General features: G+C 49.4%; 1 protein-coding gene and 1 non-coding gene across 3 annotated transcripts in view; one reads left to right on the forward strand and one right to left on the reverse strand.

Annotated features, from left to right (window-relative positions):
- The window catches only part of USP32 (ubiquitin specific peptidase 32), a 3,569,419-nt gene that overhangs the window by 2,104,084 nt on the left and 1,448,547 nt on the right, over positions 1-16,788 (reverse strand). The gene's annotated exons all lie outside the window — the stretch shown is intronic.
- On the forward strand, positions 10,833-10,939 carry LOC138490558 (U6 spliceosomal RNA). The gene has a single exon (XR_011275505.1). It is a non-coding gene; the product is annotated as a U6 spliceosomal RNA (small nuclear RNA).

The raw sequence follows: 16,788 nt of genomic DNA on the forward strand, positions 1-16,788 counted from the left end.
TTAAGTAACCTTGTACCTGCTGCGCCCGGCTACCCCTGGGTTTTGTGCGCATTATCAAATAAACAAACAAACAAACAAATATGCTATCACATCACTAAGTCTGCTGGTTTCCTTCCCAAGGACACCCTAGTAGACGTAGAAGCAACTGATTGAGACCACAAATATCCAGCATTTGTACCCGACTAACTGGTTAATTAACCTCAAAAAATGTACACCGGCTGATGTATCTTTTGCTTATGATTACGTGTATTGAAAACACCCGCTGCAATTTAATTAAAACCCTGTTGCAGCTCACTGAATCGTCTCATCAAAATATTTGTTACAACTATTCATTTTAGTATAAACTCCACCACCTACAGGTGGCTATCTATGAGGATTTTGTTCATCTAAGCACTCCGCAGTGAGACACTTATGTCCTTGCCCAATTTTGTTCTTTTTAGCATGTTACCCACCTGGGCAGAGTAAGGCATCAACCAGGTGCCCTTTTTTGATAAATCAGTCTTGGAACTAGCTCCATCGCCCCTATTCTTAGCATGGCCCGTACTTCCTGCAGGAGCTGAGGGATGTGCTGCTCCTGCCGGGACACTGGAGGGATCCGCAGACACTTTTGCTGAAACTCCAGGATATGTCCGTGGGCGAGAGCGTCCAGCACCCAACTGTCGGTGGAGATCCTCTTCCACTCGAAGAATCCTGCCAGCCGGCCTCCCACTGGGTTGCATAGGTGGGGGCCCGACGTCCTGGCCGGTTCAGTCCTACTTTGGCACCTGCGATCTACCTTTGGGGCGACAACAGCACTGGCCACCTCCACCGAAAGCCTTGGAACGGCCTCTCTAGGCCTCCTAGGTTGCGGACCCTTCGTCGATCTGCCGGATTTTCCACCAGAGGTGCGAAAGGAAGAGCGGTGCTGTTGGTGAGTGCCCAGGGCACAAGCCGTCTCCGTATCAGTCTTGATGGCCTGTAAGGACTTGTTGTCTGTCTTCCCGAAGAGGTAACCCCCATCGAAGGGCATGTCCAGGACCCGCGTTTGAACCTCCTGGCAGAATTTGGTGGCCTTCACCCAGCCTCGAGGACAAAGGCAGACACCGTTCTCCATCTGTCGGAAACCTGTGTCAGCGATGTCCAGGACCACAGTGATGGCATGGTCCAACGCCACTTCCCCTTCCTAGAGGACGGAGATCGCCACCACCCGCTTGTCGTCGGGTAGGAATTCCAGAATCGGGGCCAGTTTGTACCACAGTTCCCTGTCATACCTGGCCAGAATCGCCAGTGTGTTGGCCGCCTTGATGGCTGATGCCGCAGAGTAGATGACCCTTCCCCTATGGCGTCCAACTTCTTCCCCTCGCTGTCTGGAGGGATGGAGGACGAAGACGAGGGGTTAGATCTTTTCCTCACTGCCGCCGACACCACCGAGTCTGGCAACAGTTGCAACTGTAGGCACTTGGGTGCGGACTCCGGCACCCAATACTTTTTCTCCAGCCTATCCCGCTTGACTGGGGCCGTGACCGGATTCTTCAACAGAGCCAGGCCCTCCTCCCAAAAGTCGTCCAGGGGGGCACCGCCATGATAGTTTTCCTTTTGGCCTCGCGCCTCTGGTATACAAAACCTTCCTTTTTGGTCTCCTCGGCATCAGCTGAGAGAGCTTTGACGCTCTGGCGACCATGGCATGAAACGACACCACCTCATCCGGTGGGGTTGCCCTCAGCTGCGGCGATCTGCCCCCTGTTACAATGTCATCGTTGTCCTCTGTTGTCGCTGTGGCTGTGTCTGTCCCCGGGTCCCCCGGGGGGGAAGGCACGTGGCGCAGGTGTGGAGGTTGATGTGGTGGTGTTGGATAATGCTTCCTCTTTTTCGCCGTAGGCTGATCCGGGGCCACCGACACCAACATGTGCAGGGTCAAAACGATGTCCAGCAATACATCTCTCGGCGTAGTTGGAGTGGTAGACCTACTAGGCCCCCAGTCGAAGTCAGCATTTCCGCCGTCGTCCTCATCGGCGGTTCCGCCGTCAGCGTCCCCCAAGTCCTTGTGGATCGTGTGTATGGACTCCTGGTCTTCGGTATCCATCTTTTCCAGTGTCCTCTCCACCACCCCGGCTGAGGCCTCCCGCCTCAGGGGTAGGGATACTCTTGGCGCAGTTGTGGCTACTTTCACCAGGTCAGCCCCTTTGGCTTTTGTGAGAGCGGCCGTCACCACCATCTCGATCATCGACGACGGTTTTTCTTGCACTGTCTGGGCCTTCTTGGTCAGGTCGGTCGCCTTTTCTTGCACCCTAGGCTTCTCTGTCTTCTCTTGCAGCTTAGCCGGGTTGGCCGATTTCCTCTTTGAGGAGATGGATCGATGGCTGGAGATGGAGGCAGATGGTGAGGTTAATCGCGTCCTGCCCATCGAGGGACCCACTTGCGTGGTGACCCCGACCGAAACTGACTCGCAGTGCTGGCCTTGTTTTAGGCCCCCACAGATGGGGCACCCTCAAAGGACTTAGAAGCCTGCTCCTCGGACCGGAAGGTCCTGGGTGAGACATGCCCCTGCTTGGGGCACGGGGCAGAATGCCACCAGTCTACTGTGACAATTCTTCATGGTTCTCTTGGTGTACACGAGGCATATTTCACAATCTCCTTCTCTGTGGTCCGGATGGAGACAATAGAGGCACTGAAGGTGTGTATCCTCCACAAACAAGGTCCGCAGCCCGCAGCTGGAGCAGAGCTTGAAAAGTGAGCTTCCCTATTCCTTTTCTTCTGACATAGTCCAGAGTAGGCCCGATGGCTTTCTGGAAACTTCGACAAAACTTGATGATCCTTACCCTTGAGGGGCGCCAAAATTCACTGACAAACGGATCCCTGCTTGTCAGCTGATTGAGAGAAAGAGCAAACGGGCTCTGTTTGACATAAATAGGACTTTTTCTTGAAAAAGCGCGTAAAACGTAGAATAGCTCACAGAGCAAAACTCGAGGACTCCCAACACTTGAACGTGTGGTAAAAATCTGAAGATGGCTGCCAGAGGAGGGGCTTAGGGAGAGGGCAGTCCTTGGCTGGGGGAGATATGACCCAGAGTACAGTTTGTAAGTGAAAGTGAAACTGTTTTTTTAATTTTACCGAGGATTCCCGGCCTGACAACAGGGAATATTCATGAGCATGTGAATCCATGCCAGACCCCATGCTGGAGAAACGTTCTATTACATGTCCCACAGAAATTACAAGCGCACTGATCATATTTTAATGGAACTGGGTCAGGAACATGTGAAGGGAGCCTCTATACACATGGTGGGCTGGTCAGACCATGACTTGGTGAAGACTACTGGGTGACCGAATAAAGAGGTGGATCTGTATTATACTTTGTTTAAAGAAAGGGTCTTTGATAGTGAGATGAAGGAACACAAACATTACTTTCAAGAGAATGACACGGGGAGGTGGGGGTTAAACAGTATGGGAGGCAGGGAAGTATGTTTCAGAGGGCTGGTAACGGATGAAGGGGGGGCTAAGAAAAGGGAACAGATGCTGGTGGGAGAGAGGTTGAAAGGGGAGATTCAGGCCCTGAGCTAAGGGGTCAGGAGGAGGTTAGAGACTCCTTGCTCCAGGAAAAGTTGGTTAAGGAGAAGGCCCTAAACAGCCTCTAGATAGACTAGGTTTATGCGAAGCGCCAATTTTGCAAATAGGCATTCTACGAAAACGTAGATAAGGGCAACGCAATGCTGGCAAACAGAAGGCACAACCGGCTGAGAGGAGGGTTAATAGAATAAAGGATGGAAAATGGGGAATGCAGACTGATCGAGAGGAGACAGCTGCCGATTCAGCGATTACTATCAAGAACTTTATAGAGCAGACAAAACGGTGGATTACTTGCCGTGATACCCCAGGGTCTGGGCGAGTAAAAAAAAATGTAATAAAATAAAATAAATAAATGGGGCGAAGACGGCCTTCTTAGACGGGCATGAGATACGAAATCTGAGCAGGGTGGATCAAACAGCAATAGACGACCTTGTTATTTTGACAGAGTTGTCGAGAGCTATACCATCCATGAAAGCCAGAAGGGCTCATGATAGCAACGGTTTTACCTCTAATTTCTATAAAAGATATGCAGATGAATTGGCACCATTTTTTCAAAAGCTGTTTAACTCAATATTGGCCGGGGCGGACGCTCCAGAGTTGTTTCTGAATGCTAGGATTATTGCGCTCCACAGAGGAAAGGTGAAATAGGGATGATTGTAGGCCTATCTCCATGCTGAGTTGTGATGCTAAAATATTCATGAGCATGCTGGCAAAGAGACTGAGCCACCTTCTCCCCAACTTGATCCACGCAGATCAAGTGGGGTTTGTAAGTGTTAGTCAAGGTGCAGAAAATATTACAAAAACCCTTGGCCTGAGAGCGTCCTTGAGGGATGGAGTGGAAGAACCCTATATTCCTGTCTCTCGACATACAAAAGGTGTTTACGGAAAATGGGTTTTGGAGCAAAATGGATGATGGGGATGGAAGCTCTATATAGGAGAGCAACTGCAGGGGTTTCAATTAATGGGGTGGTCGGAGAGGTTCCCTTTGGGAAGAAAAGCAAGATGGGGCTGTTTGCTTTCACCCCTGCTGTTCACCGAATCAATAGAAATGCTGGCGATAGCGATTAGAGAAGATGAAGGCATCAAAGGATTTACCGTGGGGGGTGACATGTATAAACTGGCCACATTTGCAGACAACATATTGGCATATCTGGTGAAATCAGAAGAATCACTCCCGAAACTGATTGAGTTGCTTCAGTCATATGGCAATTTCTCTGGTTTTATGATTAATCTATATAAATCAGTGGCCCTACCACTTGGGATTGGTTCTGGGAGCCAGGGGGCAGGGGGGATGGGGTTCGCAAAGACGACAGGGTTTGTAGGGAAGGCATGGTATCACAAGTATGACACTGACACAATGCATACATTTGTAAAACCTTTATTTAATGCTGAGGTCGGAGAAACTCCTAGTTTGCCCTATAACTAAGATGGAATTAGTCTCGACCATCAAACGATAAACTAAACAGTCCTAGTGGAGTCTGTTAAAAATTAAAATGGCACATGCTAACAAAACCTAATGCCTGCCCTATCACTTGTGCAAAAAGTGTAAAAAGGAGAAATGTAAGCAAAGTAAAAATCAGTGTTCAAAAAGAATAAAAAAGGTAGCTGAACCAGATCTCCTCCTCATGTTAAACCTCACGGAGTAAGGCTGTCCTTGTAGGCAGGATGATACACTCTTGCTCAGCTTCTAACACTCTAACATGGAAGACCAGGCAGGTCACACTCCATGGTGAGGAACTGCTTAAAGTCTTGTTCTTGATTTTCCAAAACTGTATTCCAAGATAAAGTTCACAAAGATCGCCCTCTGCTGGGCTCAGACCTTACAGCACACAGTTAACGTAGGTCCACTTCTGTCGGGCTGAGACCTCTCACGTCACAGTTCAACACAAACTTGCCGGGCTCCCTTCCCCAAGCTTATTGTACTTCGGGTCTCCCTCACTCGGGCTCAGACCCCTTTCCGATTTCGAAGACTTTCGAATTTGCGTGGTTCTTACAGACCACTGCAGGACCACTTTGACTCAAGGTTCGCATTCTCTTTAGCTTAATTCAATTTCGCTTTAGCTCCACACAATGTACCTTTCACTGAGACTTTCGTATGGGCTACTTCCTTTCAGCAGACCACTACGCTACTTAGTATCGCTGATCTCACAGCCGCCTTTTACTTCAAAGTTAGTCCACAGGTCTGCTTTACTTCGCATCTCATCCACACTCATGCAGCCTTCACTTGTTATATAATGTTGCTACTTAATTCGGTTTAACACACACTGGCCAACTCACTGGCTGTGTATGTTTCTTTCTTGTTTTGCTATTTTCAATTCACAAGTCAAGGTTAGTACCACATGCTTGGCCTCGCCTCCCCAAATATATCGTTCAACCGCGAGGGTCGCTGGCGTCCTTGAAGCACAATGCAATCTTCACTTGTGGGATCTGGCTTCTCCACGTGTCTTTTGTGGGCTGGAGTCAACGACCTCCAGTAGGTAACCCTTGGGGTTTTCACCCTGCTGCTCTCGTCCCTTGGTCTGTTGCTCTGCTCCAGTAGGTTTGCCTTTGTCCTGGAAGTGCTGCGCCTACTCGTGTTCCGCCTTGCTCGGAGTGTGTGTTTATGTGTTGAGTTTTATTTATGTGAGGAGAGTTAACTTCTATCAGCTGTATGGTTCGGTCAACATTTTTTATTGTCCCTACGGGTCGGACATGTGTTTTTAAGCCTAAGTCGCACGATTTTAGAAAATTTTCCTATGGACCTTACCCGAGTTTTCGTCCATTAAACGCACACGAAAACTGGCACTAGGGCGCTGCCATTTTGTGATAATCCTATCACTTGCCCCATGGCCCTGGCTGACCTGCTTTTGCGGCACTAAATAATATCCCCTGCCCCTGAGCCTGTCATCAGCAGACGCGTACCGCCCATTTCACAACGCCAAAGCACGTCTCGTGTCAACAATCGCTGAGCTTCAGCTAATGACGTGTCGCCATGGAAACGGCCGAAGCCTCTTTACTCAATAAGTATAAACAGACCATTTCACAACACACAGCAGCAGATTTTCGATTCCATTCCTCTCTCTGTGTTACTTTCAGTATTCTGTGACTCGTTTCTGTGCTCTGGTCAGATGCCTTCGTTGCTTGTAGCCGGTGTGAACAGATACCAGTACCACCGCTATAAATTATTTTCGTTTTTTTACCTCACAATGGCTACAATAATGCCCTTCATGTACGATAACGAGGAGGAACTGCTGGAAAGGGAAACATGTGAAAACAATGGTGCTTCGGACGGCAGTTGCCAGGACGAATCAACGGATGAAGACACTGGACCTAGTCGCATGGACGGTGTTTCCACCTGGTGCACATGCAATCGGTGCAAGCTAATGCCAACCGAGGACGAGAACTGCTGCTGCTGTGAAAACTCAGGATGCGTGGCCTACATTTCGGAAGTCGAGCCACGGTCACAATGCATCACCGAGCTGCCAGACTTCAGGGCAGCCTGCCTCACACGGTCCGTATTGAGGATAATTATGGTGCTTATGCACAACTTTGCGCAACTGTTCGTCGTCGTAATACGAGTAACGAGTAAGTATACTCTGCTTGTGATGCCACTCCTATTTCATGGTATTCTACTATATCCAAAATTACAAATACATATCATGTTAACGCAAGAAAGTCGTTCAATAGTGTGCAGTCTCTAGATAGCATTTGTCCAAGCAGAATGCCATTAGTTACAAGAATTGTCATTGACAACAAACATTTAATAAACTTATCTTGTTCATTTAAAAACAATTTGTATCATTCTTTTTCACAGGTGGTACCGGCTGGTGGCCTATCATTCCTTTACATGGTGGCTTCACGGGAGGCTTGGACACCGCGTTCGAAGAGTAATACCCGCCTGTTCCGTCTGTGCCATAAGAGAAACTTTCCCGAGTGACAGCGGTCAGTACAGGGGATTTTCCCTCGCTGTGCTGCAACCTGACCTGTACAATGTGTAAAGTCTTGTATTTATGTGCCATCAAAATTGTCATGCCCGCGCCGCTGGCACACGCGTTGGCAACCATCATGGACTACTTGGTACTCATTTATCCTCCTAATACTCCTTGAACAACTCCTTTCCACGCCTTGGTCTTTTATTTCCATTTGCTCAACTTTGGTTCTTTCTTATTTTATTAAATTAACTACATTTACCATAATGCACCTGACTACAGTCCTCTGCAGCCCTCTACAGCCAGCGGCCCTACTCATCTGGGCTCACTCCTTGCTGCCCTGCTCTTCTGGGCTCCTTGCTTTGCAGCCTGCCTCACTCCGGCTGCCTACAGTCCTTGTCCTCTGGGCTCCCTACCTTGCAGCCTGCACCTCTTCGCTGCCTACAGCCCTTGTCCTCTGGGCTCCTTCCTTGAAGCCTGCTCCCTCCGCTGCCTACAGCCCTGCTCCTCTGGGCTCCCTACCTCGCGGCCCTATTCTTTTGGGCTCTCTGTTTGTCGCCTCCTACTAATCTCTCTCTGTCCTGTTCTTCTGGACTCCCTGCCTTGCAGCCTACTACAGTCCTCCGCAGTCCACTACAGTTTGCCTGCACCTAGTCCCACTCTTGACTGCAGACCTGCTTCCTACTTTGCAGCCCTTCTGTTTTCCTGACTGCTGCTCCCTTGTTCTCTTCCCTGAGTCCTTTGTACTCCACCTTAGGTTATCTGCTTCAGTCTAACTGCCTTTCCTTCATTTCCTTCTGCTAGATTGCTCATTGACTTCCTTTTCGCTGGATATATCTGTTCTTGTCTTCTCATGTGTCTTATGTAATCCCTTTGTGCAGAGCCTGCCTGTTGGTTTCCGACAGGCAACCTCTGCCCCTTCCCTTGTCGCGTTTTCAGTGTTACAGACACCCACTGCTGTTGTTCCCAGCCATGAGCATACAGCGTGGGCCTCTGTTATAGCAATCTGTGCAGAAGGCTGGAGTTTCCTAAGGTTCATGGAACACTCTTTCCCATTTCAGCATACACCCCAAGAGGGAATCCAGTTTGTTTGTACCTTTGTATATTTTGCCCCTTTTGGCTCACAGCTACAGTTTCCTACTCTTCTTTCTTGTTTAACTCCCTGCTGTGTGTGCTTATCTGCTACCTTACTTTGGCACAGCCACCCAAACCCTACCTGGGTACCCTGTGCCACTCTTGACAGAGTGCCTTTCCTGACAAAAATAAGATACAAAATAAAACACCACATTTATTTCAACAACGGTTGTTTCGATTTTTTAAATGAATGAAGTGTGTCTCCATTCAAGGATGGACGTCAGACATCTGTGCTCCGAATGGGTGAAGGTCAGGTCGCTGTGAAGCGGGGTGGTCACTATCTAAGCTAACATAATATATTCTCAATAATGCATGCATTAAATAACACTTGTTCAAAGTCTTTCAGTAGGTTATGTCTCTATAAAAGTCACACATATATCTATACTATCAATTAACATTGGATTATACAGGCCTTAGGTTAAGGGTCTTGACCACTATAATACACTGGTTGAAGTGTGGGTCTGTGCTCACAAGAATCTCCGGTATGTGTCATTTGTTATTGGTAGGCAACGATATACTGTGGTAGGGGTCTAATGTTAGTTGGGGATCTGCTAGGTGGGCATCATGGTGTGGTCAGTGGTCTGGCACATGAAGAGAATACCTTGCAGGGACAGAGGGTCAGAATGGCAGTAAGTTTCCACTGGCGAGGGTGTGTGGGCAAGGACACGTTTGTGGAGTGAACGAGCTATGTGCTTAGTTCAGGCTGATTCACATGCAGGACAGTGATCTCAGAGGAAGAGTGATGTGTTACATTTATTAGCTGTTGTAAATAGCTCCGGAGTTTTCCAGTCAGAGTGGGAACAAGGGTGGGGGCCATGCGCTCTGCGCGCTGTACTATCGCAGTGAGGCCTGGTCACCAAGATGGAGTCGAAAGGGGGTACAAAAATGGATGCCCCGTGTCCTGCTCAGTGGTCCCATCTACGCGAATGTCAACCAAAGTTAACATCACATAACGGCAAGGGGCGAACCCACTACTGGAGGCACTTGGTCCTAGTTTCTAGTGAGAAGTAAAGGATGAGAGGGGCTTGATGGCCCCTAGCTCCCACACACTTGCCTGCACGCCCACCGGCCCATCCCCCACCCCCTTATCAAAGGCATTTCGCACCCATGGATGAGCACTGCCATGGTGTGCTGTCAGGGGCGATAACGGCCAAGGTGCCAAACACCATGTACACTTCAAAAGGTATACCACGCCCAGGGGCAATCGCTCACATGGCCTCCTCAGACCTCGTGTCTCCAGGCAGGCCTCCCCTGAGGCAGGCCGCCCCCCTGCAATCCACATAAGTGTGTCTCCATTCAGCAGTCTTCCTGTGCCTTGTCTGCACGACCACCGGCCCATCCACCCCCCCCCCCATCAAAGGCATTTCGCACCTGTGGATGAGCGCTGCCATGGTGTGCTGTCAGGGGCGATAACGGGCAAGGTGCCAAACACCATATACACTTCAAAAGGTATCCCACGTCCAGGGGCAATCGCTCACATGGCCTCCTCAGACTCTGTGTCTCCAGGCAGGCCAAGCCTGACGCTGGCCGCCCCCCTGCAAACCACATAATACCACGATATACACACGTCATTCATTCACAAACACACCCCTGTTTCTAATACTTTATAAACCACTTGATATGTCTCATGAGAACATCTTTGTGCTTTGCAAGTCAACTCCTCAACCTTCTACCTGAGAAGCACTGAAATCTATGCTAATCTGCTCGTCGTCGTGCCATCTGTGACCGCTTCGAGCAAACTCGTCAGTGTGCTACCTGTTGCCATCTACCTGTACTCCTGCAACATACTGCTCGGCCTGCTGAATCCAACTGTTTGTTGGTCAAGGTAAGGCCATGTATCCTAGTCATATTTCTGTAATTTTAAAATTTCTATCTATTTGCGATTAGAGTACCCAATAGTGCTATGTTCATTTGGCTCATTGCTATTGACTTGAGTTTCAATTGTTATGCTATCGATAGATCTATTTATTTTCATCTGTGTCAATTGTCATCGAATTGCATCCTTCGGGGGTCCAGTCTATAATGTAAGCATGTTTCCTTCTCGTGCAAGACAGAACATCCAAGGGACGAGTCACATGTTCAGAGTTTAGTCACATCATTTATACATTTCTGCAATTTATGCAAATACTAAGCCGCACATGATGAACTGGTATAGTTCCGGCGAGTAAAACAAACTTTGCATTTTACATTGTATGGTTCATTTACTTTTGTATCACATTTTTATTCATCAAGATTGTTTAATAATGCGTGCTCGCTTCGGCAGCACATATACTAAAATTGGAACGATACAGAGAAGATTAGCATGGCCCCTGCGCAAGGATGACACGCAAAGTCGTGAAGCGTTCCATATTTTTATAGCACAGTGTATATTTATGTGTTAATTGTATAGTTAAGTGTGTTGAGCTTATAGCGAATAGGAGTGGCAGGACGCGAGCACCCTATCCCCCCCCATACTGGACCTAGTAGGCTAGCCATTAGGGCGGCCTTACCCTGCGGAGCATCGAGTACAGGCAGAAGCCAGAAAGTGCTAGATGCAGGGGAGCCTGAGATCCAGGGATGGTGCTGGGCAACAGTTGGGGAAGGAGTTGGGGGGGTTGGGAGATAGATTGGGGGGCGGGAGCTGTGGGGAGTTGGGTGTGGTTCAGCGGGATAAGGGGGAGGAAGGGGTGTTTGGGGTGTGTGTAGTTAGGGGAAGTTTGAACTGGGATACAAGCCTAAATAGCAGAGAACGAGTCAGAGTGGGGGATTGCACGGCCGGGGTGGGGGTGGGTATAATATCAGGCCATGGGGGACCTAAAAATGATCACGTGGAATGTCAGGGGTCTAAACAGTTATTTGAAGAGAAATAAGGTTATGCTCTACCTGCGCAGACAAAAGATAGACATTGCGCTATTACAGGAGACTCATTTGACAGAAGAGAGACTGGGTATGATTAAGAGGAAATGGAAAGGAGTGGTGGTGGGCTCAACATACTCCGCCTATGCTAGAGGGGTCCTAATCTGGGTGGCCCTGCATGTCCCCTTCCATGTGTTGCAGGAAACTGCTGAAGCGGATGGGAGAATGGTCATACTCAGGGGATTGGTAGAGAACAGAGAGATAAGTATAATCAACACATACGGACCCAATCAGAATACAGCGGCGTATTTCAGAGCCGTATTCGTACCTGAATTCCTGGTTGATCTCGACGGGGCAGCCAGACTGACTAGAAGAATTGGTGACACTAGCAACCAGCCTCTCCTCCACCCAGAATGGGTACTGGGTAGAAGATGGGCCGATTCCCAAAGCCACAAGCTGCTCTCTCCTGGTTTCAGTGACGTCGGGACTGTGCAAGCACAGACAGGAGAAGTTGAAGGAGCTAATCCTTAAGGTGGCGAGGCTCCAGAGTTCAAAGTAGTCAGGGGAAAACCCCAGAAGAATGGCGCAAGATGCTATGGTGATTGAGAGTCCAAAGATGTGAGAGCCGTACACCCTTAGCTGGCACTGGATGCTTTGGTGACGAGAGTCCAAAGGTGTGGGAGCCGTACTCCCGTGGCTAGCACTGGATGCTGTGGTGACGAGAGTCCAAAGGTGTGGGAGCCGTACTCCCGTGGCTAGCACTGGATGCTGTGGTGATGAGAGTCCAAAGGAGTGGGAGCTGTACTCCCGTAGCTGGCACTGGATGCTGTGATGATGAGAGTCAAAAGGAGTGGGAGCCGTGCTCCCGTAGCTGGCACAGGATGCTGAGGTTATGAGAGTCCAAAGGAGAGAGGGCAGTCCCAAGAAAGGCACTGGTGATAACCACTAGGTACAGGCTTGGCCAGGGAGGAGAGGAGGGAGTAAGCAGGCAGGAGCACTGGGCTGGCAAGGAAGAGGAACCAGGAAGAGAAGGGAAGTCTGACTGGGACCAGAGGAAGGAGAAAAACTGAAAGGGAACCACAACTAGCCCGAGGGGAAAACCCAAAAGGCAGCAGGCAGGAGGAGAAGGGAAGCCAGAGGCAGAGTCAAGGGCCAAGGCAACGCTGGACAAAACAAGGGAGAGCGAGTACACGATCCGGAACAGAACGCGTTGAGACGCGATCTGCTCCCGATCCTCTCTCTCCCTTTATGGGCCGCCGGCGCCCGCGAGGCCTGGAACGCAAGCCTGATTGTTGCCAGGCGCCGGCGGACCCAGAGCGAGGCTTGAGCAGCAAGCTGCTCCAATCCTGGGCAACCGCTCCACGGCGCATGTGCGGGACCTTGACCGCGGTCTCCCGCGCACGCGCCGAGGAGCTGCAGCCCATGTCCCCGGAGCTCTCCCCCTGGCGCCTCCCCAAGCGCGAAAGTGCGAACAGAGGCGCCAGGAAGGAAGAGCGCGAGCAGCGAACCCCGGTCTCCCGGTAAGCGTGACAGTGTGCATGGAAAGTGCGGTAAACTGGGGTGGGGATTTTAACTGTGTACTAGATCCAAGGGTGGATAGATCAGATCAGATATTGGAAAAACCTGTCCCAGCGGCACGTGTATTACAAAAGCTGCTCAATGACTTTGACCTGGCAGATGCATGGAGAATGAAGCACCCTCTAGAAAGACAGTACTCTCACTACTCGGCCCCACAACAGCTGTCCACTAGACTATACTATGTCTTTGCTACGTCAGATCTAATAATGCAAATGGTGCGGGTGGAATATAAAGCGAGAGTCCTGTCGGACCACTCGCCCTTGTTTGTCAGCTGGCAATACTGCCCTCCAAGAGCAAGGATCCCGACATGGAGGCTCCGAGCGGAAGCGCTTAAAGACCCTGTGTTCAAAGAAGGGGTAAGGGAGGAGATCATAAATTACTTTGAGGAGAACATGGGTAGTGTGGATTCAACGTGCACGTTATGGGAGGCTTTTAAAATAGTGCTGAGAGGCGTAGCCATAGCAAAGTCCCGAAGTCTGCAGGGCGGTGTCCTGCCTGATTTACAAGTGGCTGAGAGGGAGTTGGAAAAAGCGCAAAGGGAGGATGGCGATACTGGTTCGAATGCGGAGCTGATCCTTCAACTACAACAGTTGTGTGGGGAGCATTGGGATAGGTTGTGTAAACTGAATTACATAGAGAGGCAGCACTCGGGTGGTGACAAGACAGGACGGCTTCTGGCGTGGTTATATAAGAGCGAAACCCCCAGACTCACCATAAGGGCAATAACGAGAGACGATGGAAGTGTAGCTGACACCCAGGAGGGAGTTAATCAGCAATTTGCCACGTACTACAGGAAACTGTATGAGGATGTTGGGGAGGATAATCAAGAGAGGATAAAAGACACGCTCGAAGATATAGGACTGCCTAAGATAAGTGCCTAAGATAAGTGCTGAAGAGAGGGAAGAGTTGGACGCACCAATTACCTTAGAGGAGCTAGAAGCGGTGGTGAGACAATTGCCCACTAGTAAGACCCCAGGGGCGGACGGGTTTTCGAGTGAGTTCTATAAAGCATACATGGCAGAAGTGCTCCCTCCGTTGCTGAATATGCTAAATGAAGCGTTTGAGACGGGACAGCTGCCAGAGTCACTCAGGGAAGCAATTATAATCCCGCTTCCTAAACCAAATAAGCCTGGGCACAGTTGTGGCTCCTACAGACCACTATCAATGCTGAACCAAGACAGCAAGATACTAACAGCTGTCTTGGCTGGCAGACTGCGAAGAGTCATAGACAAACTCATACACCCGGATCAGGAGGGGTATGTTCCAAACAGGAACATAACTCATAATCACAGGCGACTCCACAGAGTCATTGAATGGGCGGGGGAGAATGAGGGTGACATGGCAGTAGTGTCCCTGGATGCGGTAAAGGCTTTTGATTCTGTCAAGTGGCCATGGCTGCTGTCGACTCTGGCGGAATATGGGATGGGGCACGGATACATAAGATGGGCACAGATGTTATACAGTGCGCCGCTCGCTAGAGTTAAGACGGGAGCTGTTATTTCAGAGAGATGGCGGTTAGGCAGAGGTACTAGACAGGGATGCCCATGGTCCCCTATGTTATATATATTGGCATTGGAGCCTTTGGCCATATACCTAAGACAGCAGTATGACACCATAGGCATCGAAGTGGGAGGAGAGCAACATTTGATCTCCTTATATGCAGATGATATGCTATTGTATCTGAAGCACCCGGAGGAGAATCTCCAGTATATTTTGGAGGTTATGGATCGGTATGCGGTGCTGTCTGGAATAACTGTGAATCCTCAGAAGTCTGTAATTTTCCCGTTAGGTAACTATCAGGGACTCCCCGTAGAACAGCTGCCAGTACTGCAAGCTCCTTGGGCCGCTGATACCTTTCGGTACCTTGGGGTAGATGTGTATCATACGGTTGAACAAGAACATACGCACAACACGGAGGTGGCCGTGAGAAGAATTGAGAAAAGTATGCAATTTTGGGGGAAGCTGCCGCTAGCTATGATGGGGCGTAGTGCAATGCTTAAGATGGTGGTTTTGCCCAGACTCCTGCATTATTTCGGAAACATTCCATACCTCATACCTGGGAAGTTCTTTGCCAAGCTCAATAGTATATGTAGGGACTTTTTGTGGCAGGTAACCAGATGCAGGGTGGCATTGTGGAAACTGCAAAATTTCTACGAAAAAGGGGGGATACAGCTCCCCAACTATGAGGCCTACTATGTAGCGGGCCAGCTGCAGTACGTTGCCAAGTGGCTCTCGGATGAATGTACCCCTGAATCCAGATTGTTTAGTGCAGACTGTGCCCCATTTTACTTAAAAGAAGTGATCTGGTTATCCGAAACAGAAATGCAGGGGCGCCCCAGGATGATGATGCTTGGGTGGAGGATTTGGCGCCGCGCGTGCAAGATGATGGAAATTCCGGCTCCGTGCTCCCCGCACATACCGCTGGTGGCACTGGCTAAGGGAGACGTGCAACTGCGTAGGATGATTAGAAACCACTGGGAATCAGTGGGGTTGGCAACGGTGGGAGATGTTTGGCGGGAGGGAGCCATCTTAAATTTTGAGGAGTTGGGCGAGGAAACAGGTCTGCACGTGGGACAATATATTACATATCATAGACTGGCGCGGGAAATTAAGAAGACTTGGCTCGAAACTATTCTTGAAGCAGAGCCGGATGGTAGTGCAGACGCTATATATGACATAACAGAGGGAGGGCACGAGATTTCAAGATTGTATGATATGCTGATGCTTAGGATTGGTAAAAAACCAACACAACTTATGACTAGATTGGGAAAATGAGGTGGGGGTCCCGATGGAAGATGGGATGTGGGAGCGAGCTCTGTGGTATCATCAGAAGGTGTCGAGAAACGCAAGGTTGAAACAAATACAATTATATATTACGCATAGGGCGTACATGACACCCCTGAGGATATCAAGGTTTAAAAATGCAGGTAGACAAGCATGTCCCAAGTGTGATGAAGAGCAGGCGGACATGATACATATGTTTTGGTCTTGCCCTGTGGTTGGGCGCTTCTGGAGCGAGATAGCAGCGAAACTGGCGGATAAAGGAGTCACACTGGTTGTGGAGTCAGCGTGGGCCTGCCTATTGGGGGGGGGGTTCCCTAGATCGCAGAAGCTGAAGCATGTTAACAAATTGAAGGACTTGGCATATGTGTTGGCTAAGAGGAGGATCGCCATGGGGTGGAAGGCTTGTCATAAACCGCACATGGTGGAAGGAATTGCAAAAGTGGGCGGAAGCAGAGACCATGGCATGGCAGGAGTCCAGTGTGATGGGAGGGGGAGAAGAGATAGGAACCCTGTTGGCTTGGAAATCACTGATAGCGAAACTATTTGGAACGATGCCAGATTTGGCGGATTCCAATGGAGAACGGACCTCACCGCGCAGCGTGAATCCAGAGTAAGCAGACTTGATGGCTCGTAAGGGTGGTGGGTTTCGGGGAACAGGGATCAAATTGTATAATGTACAAACTTGAAAGTGCAATGTGGCATCCTGCACTGTATATTTGGTCTGTACTGTTTTGTTGGTTGAAATAAAATAGAAAATGTTTAAAAAAAAAAAAAAAAAGAGTTTAATAATGTCGATATTTACTTTTCAGAATTTTCAACAATGCCTGCCTGTTCGATTAGCGGTTGCCCTTCGAAGACCCATGCTAAATCTGAAGGCACTACAATGCATGTATTCCCGAAAACTGTTTATCGAATAAGAGAATGGGTCAGACATTGTGGATATCCACTGGATGAGCTAGAAAGTAGAGTCCAAGAAGTCTTACAGGACAAGAGGGGTGATCGATAC

This window comes from Ambystoma mexicanum, chromosome 9 (assembly GCF_040938575.1).
Source record: "Ambystoma mexicanum isolate Mex_15411 chromosome 9, UKY_AmexF1_1, whole genome shotgun sequence".
Classification (NCBI taxonomy): domain Eukaryota; kingdom Metazoa; phylum Chordata; class Amphibia; order Caudata; family Ambystomatidae; genus Ambystoma; species Ambystoma mexicanum.